At 37.2% G+C, this 21,536-nt stretch overlaps 1 protein-coding gene across 2 annotated transcripts in view; it reads right to left on the bottom strand.

Moving 5' to 3' along the window:
* Positions 1–21,536, bottom strand: part of LOC134793440 (MAP kinase-interacting serine/threonine-protein kinase 1-like) — a 362,541-nt gene that overhangs the window by 71,816 nt on the left and 269,189 nt on the right. Inside the window, exon 2 of one of the 2 annotated variants that reach the window (XM_063765012.1) lies at positions 8,110–8,191. The exons of the other annotated variant lie outside the window; for it this stretch is intronic. The gene's annotated coding sequence lies outside the window, so the exon portion shown is untranslated. The remainder of the gene's footprint in view (positions 1–8,109; positions 8,192–21,536) is intronic. 2 annotated transcript variants of the gene reach the window in all.

The following is a 21,536-nucleotide window of genomic DNA, read 5'->3' as shown; positions in this document are numbered from 1 at the left end:
TGAACAATCAACGGCGATCGAAATCATTAATAGAGTATGAATCGTATCGTATAGTAATAAAAGGTACTTATGATGTACATGTACATAATAGAATATTGTATTAAAGAGCTTTTCTGTTTCTACTTGTATAGAAATTATTGTAATTTTTAGGGTTCCGTACCCAAAGGGTAAAAACGGGATCCTATTACTTAGACTCCACTGTCCGTCTGTCTGTCACCAGGCTGTATCTCATGAACCGTGATAGCTAGACAGTTGACATTTTCACAGATTATGTATATCTGTTGCCGCTATAACAACAAATACTAAAAACATAATAAATATTTAAGTGGGGCAGGGGGGTTGTATGGGAATACAACAAACGTGATTTTTTTGCCGTTTTTTGCGTAATGGTACGGAACCCATCGTGCGCGAGTCCGACTCGCACTTGGCCGGTTTTATTTTACAGCCCATATATTATTCGACGTACCGTTATACCGTACTAACTCCTGTTCTTTGCACTTCTATTAAACTCGATGTTGTTTTGTTTAACTTTATCGTCCTAATGATTGTAACATACCAGCGAAAACAATAAAACGTTAGTTTAACTCGTTCTACTCTAGACTCTGGCCAAGAACACTTTGGCATTTATTTGACTTCTAAATCCACATGTCAGAAGCCAGACTAAATTGCGTGTCTGGCCTATGATGACTGATGAAACTGACAAAAAAAATGCAAGTGAACAAAGAAAAGTTTTTCCCACCAGGATACTATCGCTAGAGATTTTGGAGCGCCGCCAGTGGGTTCATTTGCCTTAGGTTCATTCACGTGTATTTTACCTAGTTGTTGTGTTACCGACCGACCGATTCGCTATTAGCGAACCAATAAAGTGCAATTTTGGTGTATACGCGAGCAATTTTATTATATATGTACAAAAATAGGGTAGAACTTTTATCTTATTAACAACCGATAGCACTCACGATCCAGACAATAAATGGCAATGTCACCCTTTAGAATGTATATTGCATAATTCGACTACAGAAATCAGTCATCCGCGAATCGCTATTGCGTCATTTACATTAAGCGCTAGGGGGAAAAGAAGGGTTGCAGCATTGCGACATACTTTCATCATCCATGGCAGCAAGCCAACAAGCGCTGTGTAGTGTGTAGTGTAAACCTACTGTTTTTCTAATTGGATTTAATAGCAGCGTTCAACTATTATAATTTGTAGCGTCGGTAAACTCCGCCATTAGATATTTATCTATACTGGTTCAACCTGCACTACCGCCGCGGGCGACTTCAAATGGATCATGCCTGCAATTTGTTCTGCGTTTGTCCCCACAGGTTTACCGAGTATAATGTAGATACATTTGCATAATCCACAGCCTTCGGCCAGCTCTAGATTTACATAAGAAGCCTAACAAAAAAGAATTGATAAATGAATTGAATTTCAGTACTTAGATGGTTTGATCGATCACGTTTAATCATTCTGTACAATAATTCCGTGGGAAGGGAGTGTGTCGAAGGAATTTAATATAAAAATATATAAAAAATAATAACAGCCCAACCACGCTCTCTCCATTACATTCCAAATAAGATAACAATTGGTTAGAAAACTCAGACACGAGTCATACACAGCATTTCTACTCATTTACCTTTTGCGTCCTTGAAAGTTACTTTTATTGACATAGACCCATCAGTAAAAATATGCAAGACCCTTCGACATAAGAAATATACAATAATAAAGTGAAGTTCCGGTGCAAAAAGGACAGAAAAACGAGCCGCCTTCCGCTCATTATTTGAATTTATGGTCACCCGGTGAAAATCACAACAGAATATTAATAGTATGCTAATGAATTACGTAATATCAACAAAGCATTGGCACGCTAAAATGTACGTAATTAATTAATAATTAATTTTCTATTCCTTTCACTGAATAATTGTTTCTGTATTATAACAAAAGGTTAGGTCAAAGTATTTAAAACCGTACGACGAAAGCCGGTATGCTTGTATTAGAGAAAATCTTAACCCTTTGAACATCACGCCTATCGTAACCGTAAATCGTGAACCTTGCTCCAATGCACGAAGGTTGACATTGGGCTATAGCTACGTGTGTCAGTTGACGTCTTTACTCTTTAGTGGTTAATAGTGTGCAAGAAGATAAATCTCTCCGAAAATTATGCTGCTACTTTTGAGTTTTGACAAATGTGTGCCCTTATTAAATAAAACTTGTGAGACTTCTGCACGCGAATGCGTAAAACAGGAGTCCAAAATAATTTAAACAATCTTGAATATAATTCTGTTTGAATCCATGTGAATCTTCCAGAAGATTCCGAGAACTTTTCCAACCTAAGAGAAACTTTCTGCGACGTCACATCGCTAAATGTAATCGAACGGCTACTATCACTCAAGTACTAAGTATGTTTAACCATTAAAACTACAATGGCTATGACAGTGATAAACGACCGAGTTTTCACAAAATAACTTAGCTCTGACGTTAGTAAATGAACACGAACGTAATAAGTCAAGAGATAACTGGCCAGAAACTACAAACACTAACGCCTAATCTATGGAATCAGAGCAGCGTGCCGTGGAGTCACGACAACAACGCTAAAGCACAGCCATTTCGGTGTATGAATAGACAACACAGCATGTTGAAAAGCGGTTCCAGGGCGGCAAATAGGTATTTATTATACAGCTAGTCTACGCCAGAGTAGAAAAAGTAGTAGATCATTAAATAAACGTCCAGTCCACCAGTCATAAAACTAATTCATCGATTGACGGGAGGTAATGGGCTGTAGTTGTTATACTGACCCAGGGGTCGGGGACGCCATAGACAACTTTGGATTTTATAGTAGATGAATCACAGCTTTGAATATCCGCTAAATTCGAGATTCCCGTCGGGTTCTGCCGTCTAAATGAATAATAATGTATCTGCAATGCAATAATGATTGCCGTCATTCCGAACTGAGCTACGTTACTCTACAGATTATAATTGACAGTACGTATCTCGCGCCAACTCAGAATTATTAACCTGTTCGTAGCCAATACAACATTCACTCTTGAAGGGTCAGATATACTACTTATTACCGCCTACTCTGTCCCTGCGGCCGTCAATAGCAATTGAAGTTCACAGTCTGCGTCAATTAGATTGTTTACCAACTTAAACCGGTAGTAATTCCTCGTTAACTCCCCCTCGGCTATTTAAATCGGTTTAATTGGATCATTTGAATTCTTGCCTATAGTGGTATTACACGGTACATTTAAACGAATGCATTTCTCTTATGGCCACATTATCCAACTCGATGTTGTCTTAATTGTAACCGATTTGGCGGACTAAAAATAGGAACATACATGAATCTTGATACTAAAAAAGTGTTGTTTAAGTATATACTTTCGACATTGATCCTACGGACCTACGAATCACAAACGTCATCAACTAGAGATTTCCACGATTGGCAAGAAATTGTAAACAAATCCAATTTCGCACCTAACACCTAAGCAACTACATTTTGGCTTACATTGGTCGGCCAATGGCAAGACAGCGAACTTGTTATTGAAACGTATCAAAATACGCACATCAAATACATGGAGCTCAGCAATTGCTTTACAATAGAATATCACATATCACCTACGTACCGTAATACTCGTAACTCTCAAGCACGATATAGGGGAAATCATAATACTTACGTCAACAACATAAGATGTATGTAGTTACCAATTACCTTTTATTTTATTCTCTTCCCTCCTTTTACTTCCACCTCCTCCTTAAGTCGTTCCCTCACTGCTGAGGATCGTGGCTTCGACGAAAACGTTGCAATAGGCTTCTCCATTTATTGCGGTCTTCAGCTTGATGGAGAGCCTGTGACATCGGCATCTGCAGTTCTTTGGAGACCTGGTCTGACCATCGCGTGGGACTGGGTCCTCTTGGTCGCCTACCATCAACCTTGCCGGTTATAATGAGTTTTTCCAGATTATCAGTACTCCGACGTGCTATGTGGCCGAAGTACTGAAGTATCCGGTGAAGACATATTGTAGAGAGGCGCTGTTGTGTGTCTAGCTTAATTTCCTTCAATATCGAAACGTTAGTGCGGCGTGCCGTCCAGGGAATCCGAAGCATTCTTTGCCAGCACCACATCTCGAACGCGTCGACTCTTTTCCTATCCGCCGCTTTCAGGGTCCATCCCTCACAGCCGTACAGAAAGATGGGAAAGACCAGTGTTCTGATTATGTATACTTTTGTGTTTCTCTGGATGTTGTGGTCTTTCTAAATCTTATTAAGCTGAGTCATGGCGGACTTGGCAATACCGATGCGTCGACGAATTTCCTGCTCACAACCCCCCTTATTGCTAATCACCTTTTACTTCATCAAAGGTAGTTTGTAGCTACAAACTACCTACCTAAATCATGTTGCTCAAAAACTCTGACGATGGCATTCTGTACTTAGTTAAAGTCAAGAAAACAATATTTAATCGTCTTTGCAAAGCGGTCGAAGTCTCCATGTTGGATGATTTTAATTATGGCGGCAGCGACAAGTATGACAATTCATTGCAATTCTCTGAAGGCCGATATTTAAAAGTGTACCGTACCCTGAAATAAATGTCATATACTAAGAAAAAGTGACCAAGGCCTCCAGTGCCCCAGGCACCGTACCCGTACCCGTACCCGTTTTTGTACCGTACCCGTTTTTATTGCTGCGTGTTATTATAATATTATACCATCCACAGACTCGGCGTGGTATGCTCTACATTTTAAATTGTCTATCCCTTAAGCGCGTGGCACGATTAACTGTATATTTACAAGATATGTCTACTAAGCCATTTCATTCTATTGTCTCCTGCAAAACAGGGTCGAGTCCTACGTAAAGTAGATCGACTATAACAACCGCTGTCCGTGGCAACATAACCTGAGGGCAGTGGGAGGCACACCTGTCCCAACTGGTTCTGTGCGGGGACGTCGAAATCCTACGGAACATTCTATGTAAATTTAAGCCCCTTGGCTTCATTACTATCGCGATCGCCCGATACCCACACAGGATAATGCTGTGTTTACAAAAAATAGACTAGACAATGTTTTGTGTTTACAAAGATACCGACTAGATGAGCCTATTTCCGTAGTAATTTGTACTACCGTAAAACGGGGTCAACAGAAATCACGGGGTGAATAGAGAAATTTTGAACTTTTTCTTTCAAGTTGTTATATTTAAAAACGTACATCTCTATAATTTGATTTTTTGGAATGCGTATATAGTAGACTATTTTATTCTCTACATTGATACATTTGATACCAAAAGAATTTACTCATACTGCCTAAAAGTTAGATTTTTTATCTGATACACACATAAGTATGTATCTATAGGCCGTATTTCAATAGTTAAAGGTCTAGCTCGTTAGAGCCAAGAGTTATGGTTACGGTTATGGGCGCAGATTTTCGCACTTAGCTCATAAATAGTAGGCCATTGTGCGAGTGTCATGTATTAAGTATGCCAGCCAGTGGTCTAGCCATCCTAACTTCCTGAACTCTATCCAGACACGCAGGATCTTACAGAGCTTACGCGAGACCAATTACAAAAACAATCTACTAAAGCCAATCCCAGCTCATCTTCTAAAACTGTTTAAATGAATGTCAGTCATGCAGGTCATGCTGAATACTTGAACACATTAGCAGTACCTAAATTCAACCCAGGTGACGAACTTATGGATTTCTACTATTTCGCATATTATGTCCATTCGTTCATTCTATAAGGTATTATATCAAGGATAAATAAGACATCGTTGGCCTCTCCTTTCCTAACAGTGCCCTACATTTTCACTGAGTGCGTACGTTATTGTGCCAGGTCAGACAACTACTAAGGTAGGGAATGTTAGGGTGCATAATGAAAAGGGCAATTGGTCGGTTACGCTCGTGACCATGGTGTATAATCAACTTCATTCAACCCTCGATTTACTTTGCCCAAGAACGATACCATTACGCGCTCTGGTAATTTTATTAACATGATTTTAATTTAACGAAGGAATTTATTTTTCATTTGTTGATTTTGTTGTTTTTATTTTTATTACTCGTACAACTATGTATCAATTGAAAAATAAAAAGATATTAAAAACTTAAAAGATGAAATTCGCTTAGCTTTCTTTACATGGTTTTTTTAAGAATCTCGGGAAAATAAATAGGGAATAATGTAGGTAAGTCATTAAAATACAGAAAATTGATTGCATGGTCACTTTACGCATGAATTCTGCCCGGATAATGTAGGAATAAATTGCAAATTAAAACGCTTACTTACTTATATGACATAGCCTTATATCTCGAATTAGCTTAGAAGTCTAATGACGTTTTCCATAAACGCCTGTCAAATCCATCAGGTCGTTGATAATCCTTTGTCCGTCATTTTGTAATTTGTATTTGTTAAAACAAAATGAACCTTAAATCTACGACTTGGTTTTACGATCTATACACAAAAAACCATACCAGTAAGGCTAGGTTCACACGGAAACGTCCTGTACGTTTTTCCACGTATTCGATTTTAAACGTACAACCAGTCGGGTGTTCACACGGTAGATTTTCATGCGTTTAATAACCGTTTTCACGCCGAATAGCGACAGTTTTCACGCAGTTGTCGAAATGGGCAGACGTCTGAGATGGATCCACGCTTCATCGTACTTTTATTTTGGTATCGATGGCGATAACGCTTTCGCCGCCGACAAAATAGAAAGTTTTGGGTACATCCTATAAATAATAAAAAATCAGTGTGTAATAAAACATTTCAAAATTTATAGGTAGGTACGCTAAACAAAGTTTTTCAATTTCTTTCAATAGACGTCCGTCTATTCAAAGTTTTGTTCCACTAAATCAATTAATACTTCGTTATGTATAGAAGATTCGTCAACAATTTTGAAATAACCACGAAATTACAAACAAAATACGTGCGATCCCTCCAAAAAACGCTCGAGTACTATAGATGCTTGTTCGATAAAAAAACGTATAAAATCGTGCCGTGTGAATCAAACAGAACTATACTACTCGCCACTGCAAACCGAATACGTTAAAGTTCATTCGATTTGTTTGACAAGTCCGGTGAGTATACGTTTAAACGTATAAACAATGTACGTTTTTTTGCAGTACAAACGCAGTGTGAATGGTTCTATGCGCAAAGTATGTACCACTATTTATCCGTTAAGACGTATACTGCAAAAAAACGTGCAGGACAATGCCGTGTGAACGAAGCCTAACCATACATTACGCCTTTAAACATAAACCTCAACAATAACGAGACGAGAAGCTGTTTGAAAACTTGTAATTAGGTACTTCTCTCGCTCAAGACACACAGAGTCCTTATTAACCTGTTGCACGAAAAGCAATCAAAACTAATAACGACGGGAAACACAAATTTCAAGTATGGGGAACATCTAGGCAATAATAGAAACTTGACAAGCGCACGTCATGTACGGAGCTTTGACCGGCCGCGTGCGTCAGCGATTTTCGGTTTGCACGGAAATAAACTGCCTAGGAAACTTTGGCACCGTATACCGCAGCGGGAGACACGCGCCTAAATCTAAAACACGTTGGATTTTGGAGAAATTTTGAAACAACATGAGCGCGTGATCATTCAGATAAGGGAACGAAGACTGATGGAGTGTCGTTACTCAAAGGAATATGTAGGTAGTTTTAAAGGTTAAAAAGGAAATGTAAAACCCTTAGGCGTGTCAGTCGTGAACAAGTAAACAATGATAATAAGCACGCGCCAATAGGTGTATACCTATACCTACAACTCTTTTGTTATTTGAAGATAAGATTAGTTATTCTAAGATAAATTCATACTGTTCAAAACAACACTAATTGGATTATATTGAAGCCGATTAGTCGGGTTGGTCGAAGAAATCGTAAAATACCTACTAACAACTTGGTCTATAACATACAATCATACATCATTATCATTACCTGACTTCCCAATGAGTGAGATAACTGTCATTATTCAAATTGTAAAACGTCATTATGTATATTCATAATATTCACTATGGTGGAATGAAATGATTCCTTAAATCAACCCACTCAAGTTAGTCAATAGTGGATGTTAACATTTAAATGTTACATGGCTAAACGAATACTTTAAGAATTTGCATAAAATGTACTTACCTCGCAAAATGGACGTGCAGCAGGCACGAGGTTACACGATGAAGATACTGAATGGAAATCGAGCAGGGGCCACGTTGATTATCTAAAACAAAGGAAGCTCCAATGGTAGGTAAACTTAATCTTGTTCGTTGGAAACATTGTAAAATAAGACTGAAAACAATGAGTGTTATATAATATCTTTATATAAACTATCTGATAATATTTGGCGATACGATACAAGCATCCTAACTCGTACAGTTCAGTGTTTACCAATATCTGACAATCAATAAAATACTACTTTACATTGATGCTTGTATGTATTTGCACATCTACATACATATGTAGTTCCTTGGTATCGTTATAATTTTCCTACGTACCTATCATTTAAATGTTACCTAAAATAAAAATGTTATTGCAGTCGCCTGTAACGAAACAAAGCTGTCCACTGATTTTATTTTACAGCTTAAACTGCATGCCGTGTAGAATTTAATTGTAAACCATTATAAGTAAATACTGATAAGTAATATATGATCGTTGTCAAGAGGGTGCTGTCATTCTCATTCATATAGTGACAGTTCAGTATAATATGAAAATATTAGTTTCAATGAAATTCCGCAACATGGCGCGTGATCACTTATTACTTACTAGTCAGGCTTTAGTTTAGGAACCTTTAATAAAGTCAAGCCACTGTCACGGTGATAGTGTTGTACTTAATTTGTAGAATGCAGGAAAATTTCGAGATTTTCATACCTAATAATTATTAAGTCTCGTTGGAAGAGCTTTAGCCATGCTGCGATTCGAGCTTTATCATTAAACAAAGTCCCGCATACAGAAATGGATTCGACGCAATTTGAAAGCGAATTGGGCACTGATCCAAGCCACCGGAAACCATGTGTTTATCAGTGATTATCATACACAAAGTATATGAAAAATCGTGTCAGAGTCTATTATTAACAATTAAATATTTAACGAATAGGAGGAGGCTGGAGTCTTAAATAGATTAAGAATTTGCCACACACAATACCCACATGCCCGAAATAGATAAATGCATAAAATATAATAAACTGCCTCTTATCTAATAAATAAAACATGGAAGGTTCATAGTGGCGCGATTATTATCTCCCAATATAGGTATTAATGATGCTCGCTGGCCGGCGCTGCGCGCGGCGCTATCAGCACGTAAGCACTGAACCTTGTTTTCAATTATTTGTTATCAGTGCGCGATATATTTTTAGTTCACGCGGCGTATCCACGATGTAAAACAGGGCAGCTGAACTGTAAACATTGCAAAAATTGAAAGGGGTAGACTGCGAGCGACCACGTTGTTCGCGTAGATAAAAATCGAAATAGATTTGGCTAGGCGCCGCGAGCGAATACGCAGCGAGCTGAACAATGCTGGAAAGTAGGTCGACAATCTGTTTAGTTTACAGTCAGTCAAAAATGCGAATAATCCGCTACAAATGTCGCCGCTGACTTTAACAACCCTCAATTATTTGAGATACTGAAATGTGATTCCGTCTCGTGAATTTGTTTAGCGCGGCTAAAGAATTCCTAGGCGCTTATCTGAATGTTTATGGATGAAAACAAATTATTCAGCTAAGCTCGTATTTTTAGGGTTGTTTTATTTTGCATGGGGTTTAGCATTATTTCTTAATGGTATCCGTATGCATGCTTGCCGAAATTAATTAGAAAATTATTTAGTAGCACTAGCACTAGACTGACTACATAGTTGACATATTTATAACCTCCGCATTAGTAGGTTTATCGTTTAGCACAGCAATAATTTGTCGTGAAGACTAAATATTGTGGGAATTATATGATAACATGACTGTCAGGCCAATTCGAACGTACACTGGCATTAGAATGGTATTTGAATCATATTATTTAGTTATCGTGCGTCTTGCCAGCACCAATGATACATGGACAAGTACGAGCGAAATGCCCGATAATTAAATGACATCAGAAAGATTTAGATGTAATTCTGGTATCAGTGTACGTTCGAATTGATCTGCGTGACGGGTGCGTTTCACTGTATACAGGGTGCTTTCAACCACACGAGCAATAAATTAAAGTATAGACTCCTTAACCAATGTATAATTAAATCCAAATGGTTTTAGTTAATTAAATTAAAAAAAACTACTTTTTTCTAACAAAATAAATCGAGCCAGTAATGTACTACACAACGTATTTGTTCAGTCGAAATTCTTGACATTCCATGACATTTCCGACCGTTATCAACTAGCTTTATAAGACCTAATATTACAATAACATTGCATAAACGTGTGCAGTTCATTGTAAAATAGTCCCTTCTTTCGATATTACGTAACAGTTTTGTTATCAAGGAACAAATAAGAATAAAGCTACATACAGCAATTTTTTAACTGTTTATTTAGCAGTTACAACAACAAATAAATATTGCACTATGATAAAACCACTGATAATAATCATGCACATTTTACCGTGTAACCTCTTGAGACCTTGCACTTTAAATAAATTGTAACTTTTGTAAGGTGTTTCTTTTTCACGACCACGACTGCGATGACGCCTCCCTCATCCGATCGTTTTAAGACCTAATTTCGATCGTTTTAAGAATATGTCTGGAGTAGCATCCCCAGTACCATGACACTAAACAACCGACGAGCGATAATTTCGCGATGGTCAACATACATTGCCTGCTAAATTTACTTTAAATGGCTTAAGAGCATAATGGTCATAAGAGCTTGTTGCTAGGCCTACATGAATAAAGTATATTTTTGATTTCTTAAAATTTCATGATTTTGGAACTTTGAGATATTTTAATTATGATTGCTAAAGATGTATTAGAATCTACAGTTTAATTTAATGCTCCTGTTACAGGAATCACCCTGTATAACAACTATGAATATATTATTGGTCGATATAACGATCAAGGGATATAATTTCGTATTACAACGTAACGTCTCGATGAGTATTAGTTGTCTGTCGTAAGAAAAGTACAGTCAGCGATAAAAGCTTGTACCAAAATGAAATTTTTGCCAAAAACTTATTTTTAACTTAAATTGGGTACTCGTTATATTAAATTTATTTTATATCTACCCTTAACTATACCATATAAAATTATTCCTCTGTTGGTATACACATTGTTGATTATATTACCTTAGTGATATATCGTTAAAAATTATATCATATGTTGTTATATCGAATGAAAATAGATAATTCATTGTTATACCGACCATTACACACCCCTGTGTGACTTTAAATACCTATGAAGGTTTACTCTACTTTCACATAATTCTTAATTCATTGGAGTGGACACAATTTATTTTTTACAAGCGATCGCGGAAATTATCTCTGTATACAGTCAGAAAACGGTTGCCCTTGTGGGACAATTTCATTTCCTTGTTTACAGTACTAAGCGCTTCGTGCAACAGTTTAACGGAAGAAATTAGTTAATTAACGCTTTCAGTAGTTTATTACTTTTATTAGTTTCATTGGCGCAAGGTAAATGTTACAGACGGATTTATATCTGAATGCCTAAAGTCTTTTCTCCTATCTTTGCATTCCCTAATATTGTTTGTCATAATGATCAGTTGTCCTAACACTCGTATACCCTAATTTTGGTTTCCCTATTATCGAATGGCCGATTTTTTTTGTCCTAATATGTTTTTCCCTAATGGCACTTTCCATATTGAGTATTTATCCTAATGTAATGTAGCATAATTCTTTTTTTGCCTAATTATTGTTAGGCCTAAAAATTATATATCCTAACCATCATGTTACCAAATTTTACTTAGCCTATCGTTGCTTGACCTAACACTCGTATGCCCTAATTTTGATTTCCCTATTTCGTTTCGTTTTTACAATGGTCGCAGTTCTAACCTAACCTAACCCACTTTTGTAGCAGCAGTTCGTGTTTGCGAGGATCGCAGTTATAACGTAACCTAACCCACTTTTGTGGCAGCAGTTCATTTTTGCGAGGATCACAGTTCTAACCTAACCCACTTTTGTGGCAACAGTTCGTTTTTGCAAGGATCGCAGTTCAACCTAACCTAACCCAATTTTGTGGCAGCAGTTCGTTTTTGCGAGGATCACAGTTCTAACCTAACCTAACCCACTTTTGTGGCAACAGTTCGTTACCATTCATTATGGAAAGTAATTGTTATAATAATTGATCAATAGGAAAAGTAACTGTTATGACAATTGATCATTAGGGCAATAGCCATTAGGTCAAAACAGTTAGAGCATGTTATTTTACGCCAAACATTGTTAGGGATTTTGAAGAATATGATAAAAAACATTAGGGATCTTGATAGTTATGGTACAAATGCTTAGGACAAATGAGTCTTAGGCTAACCATTACATTATGGAAAATAATCGTTATGACAATTGATCGTTAGGGCACATGCCCATTAGGACAAACTAGTTAGGGCAAGTGACTTTAGGACAAACGTTGTTAGGGATTCAGAAGGAGAGACATTAGAGAGACATTTAGTATGATGATTATTTTATTTTCCGCACTGTACAACAACATCGAGAGGTCATGGACAGGACAATATGTTTTTAATTTGTCACCTACAGAAATATGTTATTTAATCTTCAATGAACATATTTTTTAGTTTTTGCATTGTATCCTTAATTCGTGACTTGTCTCGTCTGTCAATCGGGAAGTTGGAGAATATTCAACATATTTCTTATACGAAAGTACCTATACTTTTATCCAGGCTCCCTTATTTCACAGCCGCATTAAAACGAGGCTACAGTTTTTAAGATGTTATTAAACGATACCGAAGGTGCAAGGTAAAATCTATGTAAGTTGACAACTAAACCGTGCAAATTAACAGCAGTTGATAGGTTGCGCTACCGTGTTATGTTGGGCATCTATCAAACAATATAAACGTGCCTAAAATATATTTCTAAAAGACATTTGACGTCAGGACCTAAAAAGGATGTGCCCGATAGTCGAATTGCCATCCGTTAATACAGTAAGTGGGTGTCTATTTCGTTTTAAGTGAGTCAAATGCTGCTTGCGAAGTTCACGTGATCACCCAGCAGACCACCGCGGCGTGTACAATTCTAGTTTCAATGTCAGCATTGTAAGTTTCTTACTACGCTAAATCAGTTTTAACAACTACTAATACTATCTCTGTTTTTATAGATAGCAATTTTTATAGCAATATGAAGGGTTCCTCCTAATAATATGACCGTATATGTAAAAAAATACTTCAAATAGCTCGTAAATATACCTAAGTCATAAAGAACAGTCATCATACCATGATCAATTCAAGGCTAGTTACTAAAAGTCGTAGCTCTGACTCCGCATATGGTTACTGGTATATTTATCAACAGCCACTTGATCTGCTTCAATTTATTTTCGCATATGACCTCGAAGACGGCAATATTCGCGACAACGTTAACGATTGCTATATCGACTTGACCTTCTGTTAATCCAGACGGTATAATGGGACGTTAACAATAAATTTAGCAAATTTCAAGTACTTTGAACAGGAAACTTCACAAATGTAGTGAGAAAGTGCCGCTTCCGCGTTCCACGCAATTCCCATATTCTCAATTCTAGAAAAGTGAAGATATTTTAGTATACTTTAAAGAGCGAAATCACGCATGTTAGATGTGAAATATCGCGAGGCGAGGCGAGGCGTGCCGGAAACTTTGGCTAGACGGCCGAATTAATTTAACTACTTTAATTCGCATACGCCAATTCTGTTTATTTTTATTTTATACGTAAACTACGCTCTACATTATACATACTATGGACCGGTTTAAGTGCGTAATATGAGGTGATGTTTCATTGTTTGGTTCAATTTTTCCGTCTAGTACCAGTGTAAATTTAACACGAACCACCACCACGAGCGTGGAATTTTAACACGCAATGAAGCCAAATGAAAATCTATATCTTTCTTTTCTTCCATAACCGTAGATTTTTTGGTGTCAATTTCGAGCAGATAAAACTAATATTTATTCCATGATTAGTCCCTAAAATTATGACGTTGATTCTCAAATTCACTGATCGCAATTGGTCAAAACGAGCCTTTGCCAATATCAATTTCAAACCTGCCCAATCCACAGCTGATCTGGTTCCTACGTTTTGTAACTAGGGCAGTATGCTATGAGACTTAAATTCGTGTTGGAGTAAACGTGCCAATAAACACGGGCGGGCGGGTGGACGGCCATCGACTGTTATTCGGTCAAGGATCATAGTGGATTTAGAGGGAATTAACGACGTCCTCTAACGATGGTTTAAAAGAGGGTATGTAGATGGATTATTTATTATCAAGTGTCGAATGAGGATACTGGGTTATGGAGGAAACGGGATAAAATTAAAAATATAATTTTTGTGACACATCTATATCTGGGATATTCTTTCTAGACTAGCCATTAACTAGCTTAGATGGTTGGCTGGCTATAGTTAGAGTATTTAAAGCTTGCAATCATATTTTAAGGCGGTAACAATTACCCATATACTCTAATGGCGCGACACATATATAGGTACAGTATAGAAACAGCATTCGACATACACAAATTGCTTCCGATTTGATGTCATTTTGACATCACTCGCAGCTGTGTATCTAGATGAGCGGGAAAACAATTTATTCCTCTACAGAAGTCCTTAGATGAGGACTAAAATTTCATTTGAAAATACTTGTAGTGCATTTCTTTTATTTTAACGTTTATAACAATGTTCAGTGTCTTTTAGTTGGCAAGAGTCACGATCATTTAAATAGACTATTGACACGGGGGTCAATAAATAATCTCTGGTTTGTTGAACTTAGAACATGAAATCCAAATGTAAGCGGTCCGTAAACCGGCGACGAAACAATATTAACCCTGCATCACTGAATGCTTAAAGAAATGTCTTATTAAAATGTATAAAGCAGAAGGAAAATTCATTCAACTGAATAATCTACTTAATTTTATAAACGTGCAACAACCAATTTCTTTTTCAAATTACTAAATCGTATTAAGTTTTCTTTCGATCTATCGATTCTAATCCTTCGATCTAAAATGGAGAAGAAAAGAAGAGAAATGGCTGAAAGATGTGCTTCAAACATTTAAGAAAACTTTCGATAGCGTTCTTTAAAATGAAAACTATAAATTACTAATTCTTAAAATAAATCTACAGTAATCTGTTTCAAGCTATGATTCTATGATGCCACAAACGAACATACAGTTTCCAAACAGTTTTACAGATTAACGCAAATATGAAAAATAATATTCAAAAGGTGTTTCTGCAAAATTGAGACATAAGGTTCAATGAGGATAGAAACGAAAATACATATTAACGCTCACTGATATTTTGCAGACAAGCAAATACTATTTAAATCGAATCGAAGTAGTAGGTCAATGCCGCATTGGCTATCGATTTTGGAAGGTGACTGTAAATGCTGAATACACTTGTACTACATAAAGTATTCTTTTGATAACATATATAATGTCAGTCGGTTTTTTATAATACCACCTCATAAATTCTTATGATAATGTCGACGAATAAGCTGCTTTAGATAATAGAGGTCACAAAAAACCCAAAAAGCAGAATAGAAGGGCAGTGGAGTAAAATTAATTATCTGAAATGGTTTTATTAAAAACAAACGATATGCTTCAATTTTACGAACCGTTAATTGATATTTCAAACTAGAAACAGAGCAACAGTCATTATCGGACTCGTACACGCGTCAGAGCTAGCAAGTTTCAAAAAAAATCAGAACATGCACTCTAAAGGGGCCCACTGATTAACAGTCCGCCGGACGGTATCGGCCTGTCAGTTAGAACAAAATTTTGACAGTTCCGAACAACTGACAGGCCAATACTGTCCGGCGGACTGTTAATCAGTAGGCCCCTTAACACCTTGGCAAGAGACTCACATAACTACTAGCCTTATGAAGTTATTTTCTCAATCCAATGAAACAAGGAGAAGGTTGTCAATTGCATTAATCCTTTACCAAGCTGAATTTAATGACAGATACTTGCGTTATTTAATTAATTGTAGGTACTTAATAAAAATCAGAATCAGTAACGGTGTCGATACTGTAGGTAAATAAAGTGAAATTGGTATCAGTTAAAATGCGTGTTGTAAATTTGTCACGAATTTCGTCAGAAATCACACGAGAGAGTCAGTTTGGGTCACAGATTTGCACTCAGCTGATCCTCCTTTAACTTAACCATTATCTGCCTCGTGACCACTATCGCCATTATCAGGAGTATTTTCTTACAGCCAATATACATAATAAAACGCAAGACCTAGTCTGTCTGATTGCGGTTTATCTGTAGGTAAGTTTTTTTCTCGTCCATTGAAAGTCATGACATAAATTTCAAAATGTCCACGAGTTTCAATTAAGTTACACTAGGTACTGTTTTCTTCTTAAAACATGCACATGTTTGCTTAACACAGCGACTCTAAATAGAAGACCAATGCCTATATATTTAATGGGCTGAAGAAATCGTCACTACTTTGAAAAAATCTCGTAATTCACACTAGGGCTTGCATTTCGGAATTCCGGAATTTCGAAATTCCGGAATCTCGGACAAATTTTCCGATATTACAATTCCGGAATTGGTACAACTGGATATCGAAAATTCCGGGATTGGATTTAAATAAGTACTTTTTTTAGGTTTTAATACGTTTATTATCGAAAATTGTTAAGCAACTACACTATACTCGTGTTTTTTGTTGTTATTAAATGCTTCTTAGTCATTTAGTGAACTATACTATAGTATAGGTATATTTTACTTTTCCGTTTGCTAAAGCAGTGGGACGATATGGGCTCATAAAAAAAGCAAAGCGATTTACTTGCTTAGAATAGTCAGAATAGTCTGAATTCTACATAAGCGAATTTTAAGAATTGAAATTTAAAAATATTTGGACTTTTTATCTTCGATTCAGAGAGAATTCTAGGTTAGGAAAAGTAGGTAGCTATTATATTTAACTAGTTATATAGTTCCGCCAAATAAATACCCCGTATCATAGAAGTGAAAAAAAAGTAAACATTTTAATAAGGTGGTGAAAAAAAAAACTACTTCAAATTAAATTTCTCTTAAACAATACTTTTTTTTTTACAACAACAAACAAACAATACTAACTTTAATAAACGTCAAGTATCAGAATTTGATATCTTTTGTTGTTTTTTACTAAATAATCGAATAAAAATTAAAAATATGATAAACCCTAATTCCGGAACCAGTTCCGGAATTCCGGAATTGGAATCCAATATCGAAAATCAGTTCCGGAATTGGAAACCATCCGATATTGCAAGCCCTAATTCACACTGCTACTCAAAGATGAAACGCAATGACTCTATAATCTTAAGGGGCCCACTGATTAACAGTCCGCCGGACGGTATCGGCCTGTCAGTAAGAACAAAAATTTAAAGGGGCCCACTGATTAATAGTCTGCCGGACGGTATCGGCCTGTCAGTTAGAACAAAATTTTGACAGTTCCGAACAACTGACAGGCCGATACCGTCCGGCGGACTGTTAATCAGTGGGCCCCTTAACAGTTCCGAACAACTGACAGGCCGATACCGTCCGGCGGACTGTTAATCAGTGGGCCCCTTTAATCTATATGCACCCCAAACATACTTAGTTACTAAATTTTTCTTTTCATTGTCTGAACAATATACGATTATTATTTTTCAAAGTAGTGATGAATTTACACTCGTGGCTGGTTGTATAATTAAAGAAATCATCGATAAGCAAATCCTTTCCTACGGTGCAATCTCTATTTTCTTTAGGCGTTTATGAATAATATTCATGAATTGAATACTCATAATGTCCTTGTAAACACCGATGAAAACTGGTTTTGTTAGGACAATATATTGTTCCACGCTATTTAGTTTGTACAAGTGTACCTTTTGTAGGTGTTCCTACAATCTACATAATCCTAACTAATCGTGCTTCTGGCACATTTCTGATGAATGGCGACGACTGGAATAGCACTTTAATTAAACAGTTAGCATTTTTTTACTAAATAAAAGGTTCATTCAGTAGCGGAGACGAAATGTTCGGTCTTTGCAATAATAAACCGTTTTTAATTGCCAGCGGTGTTTACTGAAATGACATCACTGTTGACCGTTCATGTTTAAGCACGTTTACGAGATGTTTGTTTACCATGAGGTTCAGGACGTACGAGCATAGGGCGCTGACAGGACAAGAATATTGGCTTTACACCATCATATTTGTATATGGCCGAGAAAACAATAAGTGCAATCAAGCCAAGTGAAGTCAAAAAATAAAATAAATTCGCACCAAGAGAGTCATTCAAACTTTAAAGACATCTCAAATCTGATACGCACTTGACGTATATGTTTCATTTTTCATTCCTTATTACCTATTCCTTTCCTACCTATTGTGATGAGAGTTTAACCGTAGATGTCAATAGTGCTTCATATTATGTTTATTTATATTATAAACTAAGTAGAGGCAAAATACTAAGTACATCGTATACAATACCTACTCATGTTGTAACCTTTTAGACGAGTCGTATTCGTATTCTCTAACCAGCTTATTGGAGACAATTCGCGAATAGATAAATCTGAAATCATAACGGCAATACTGGAGAGAATTATAATAAAAATAATAAAACTAAATTCAGAAAAAGGAATCTTAGGGCGATTAGTGCGTAGTGGTAGAAGAGCCGGCCGCAAAATTTCTAACCGACTTGATACCACGATGAAATGCACAATGGTTTCCCAGAAAAGTTATGCTAAGTCCGAATTCGATAGTCTGCCACGGCGGAACTTGCCGAAAGTACGAAAAAGAAGGCCACTTCCGGTGCGAAAAAAGGGGCTGATTTAACCCATCTGATACCGAGATAGTAGTTATGGCAGCAGTTAGAAATTTACATGTAGACACAGAAAAGCGAAGTCTGCCACTATTTTTTTTGCCGGAAGTGCTTGGCAGACGCTCTCAAAGGTGACCATCGGGACCCCTAAATTAACCCATCTGATACCACCATGAAACCAATGCCAGTCGGTAGGTATGAACTCTCATGTCAGGAATATATAAGTCTGCCAAGGCTTTTCCTGCCGAAACACCATGGCAGACGAGATTATGTAAGCAAGGTCGCCATCGGTTACCCTACACTAACCCATCTGATACCACCATGAAACCAATTCCATTCGGTAGGTATGAACTAGTGTCCGACCGAAACATGTCTTTTTGCCGAAACCGAAACCGAATGTTCGGCTTGGCTCTAATTTCGGCCGAAACCGAAACCGAAACCGAACCTTTTGTAGACTTGTTAAAATCGTTGAAAAAATGTCATAAAACCGCTTTTACACACATATTATGGGGCTGTCAACACCCAATGTCCTTAAAATTGATGTTACTTAAGCAGTTTTTTAAGAAAATTACTTGAGTTAGACCAAGATAATTCTGCAACGATTTTGATAACACACGCAGTGCAATTGTTATTTTAAACGTCAAAACTTCTGTGAAATTGTGACGTATAGATAACATTTGCACTAGTTGCACTGCATATGCTATCAAAATAATTGTAGAACTTTCTTGGTCTAACTCTATTCATTCACCAGTCAAGCCAACATGTAGATACAGGGTCAACCAAAAACGCGAGCGCAGCGAGCGCGAATTTTTTGTTGATAATATCGCAAGGCCGGGTACCGATCTTCACCTGGGCCTAAAAGTCCGAAGTGCCCCAGTGAGGCGAACTTTCATGCGAAGTCAAAGCCGTGCTTCAGGCTGCAGGATAAGTAGTTGAGCACAGACTCCAACCAATGTCAAATTCCGGGATTACGCGAGGAAGATGATGAGTTTTCTTATCATTCTTTTCCCCAGACCCAGTAACATACGACAGTGCTATCTCATTTACTCTGATACAATTGTATCTGAGTAGATGAGTGTCTAATTAGACAGTGTGCGCGTTATAGGTATTAACAGCCTCTTAAGACTGCATCGACCGTCTATATAGTGGCGCCCTCATTAGTGGAATTGTGTTTTATAATAAACCAATTCATTTCTGTACCTATACATGAATCAGTATATGTAGGTACATATTAATATTGTTGTCCTACTTATTCCCCAACTTTTGGTCTTTGTCACATAGTTTAGTTTCATAGTACGAAGTACCATTTCGTAAGTTTCGGCCCGGCCGAAAGGTTCGGCCGTTTTTTGGCCGAAACCGAAACTACAGCCGAAACATGATTTTTTGGCCGAACCTGGCCGAAACCGAAACCGAACCTTCGGTCGGACACTAGTATGAACCCCCATTTTAGGAATATATAAGTCTGCCAAGGTTTTTCCTGCCGAAACACCTTGGCAGACGAGATTATAAGCAAGATGACCATCGGTTACCGTACACTAACCCATCTGATACCGCCATGAAACCAATTCCAGTCGGTAGGTATGAACCCTCATTTCATGAATATATAAGTCTGCCAAGGCTTTTCCTGCCGAAACACCTTGGCAGACGAGATTATGTTAGCAAGGTGTACATCAGTTACCCTACATTAACCCATCTGATACCTCCATGAAACCAATTCCAGTCGGTAGGTATGAACCCTCATTTCGGAAATTTTTAAGTCTGCCAAGGCCTTTCCTGCCGAAACTCCTTGACAGACGAGATTATGTAAGCAACATCCGCATCCGTGGGACCGGTATACGTGATTACTATAGGCTTATTTATTACTTTATGCTTTTACATATTTGTATATTATTATGTTATTAATGAAATATATTTATAATTTATTAAACCTATACCTAATACATTGGGAATTCATTACCTGCTTACGGCAGTAGTAGGGAGTAGTGGGTGAGTTCTGGCTCACTTAGCCAGGCCAACAGTCCCTCCCCCTTTTTTTCCCTTGTTGAGGCCCTGCAACCTTACCTTGAACCCAACCTAATGTCATTGTAGCTCGAATCTAACCTAATCTATTTTTATTGCTTTTAGAAAATATTCTAATAACAATTATCTACTTTTGCAAAGTTAAATGTTGAATTCTTTATTTCGCAAAATGGAATATTAATGTGACTATAATGTATGTGCTATCTACTTAGAAACTGGGTTTAGAAATATAAAAACACACATTTTATATAGGATAATAAGTTTATTCAAGTAATATTCTGAACATATGAGATATAGTAACGTCATTACTTATTCTGTGTACAGTGGAGAAAACATGCAAGTTGACATTTTTCGTTTTAAAATAAAGATAAACTAAACAGTATTTGCCACAAACCGATGTAAAAAAACTTTGCAGTTGTTGATTACAATACCATATCTTAAGGCCCCAGTACACAATGGGCCATCGCCGGCCATTCCAAGGGACGCATTTATGCGTTAGAGGGAGCAAATGATATTGCTATCTCATTCTACCGCATGGCTGCGTCCCTTGGAGTGGCCGGCAATGGCCCATTGTGTACTGGGGCCTTTACAATTTCTCTCCATGAACATTTTATGATACCCAACCAACCTTCCGGTTTTCGCCCGAATGAATTAAAAT

This window comes from Cydia splendana, chromosome 9 (assembly GCF_910591565.1).
Source record: "Cydia splendana chromosome 9, ilCydSple1.2, whole genome shotgun sequence".
In the NCBI taxonomy this organism is placed as follows: domain Eukaryota; kingdom Metazoa; phylum Arthropoda; class Insecta; order Lepidoptera; family Tortricidae; genus Cydia; species Cydia splendana.
The sequence above is the reverse complement of the archived record's forward strand: the minus strand, read 5'-3'. Positions and strand labels throughout refer to the sequence as shown.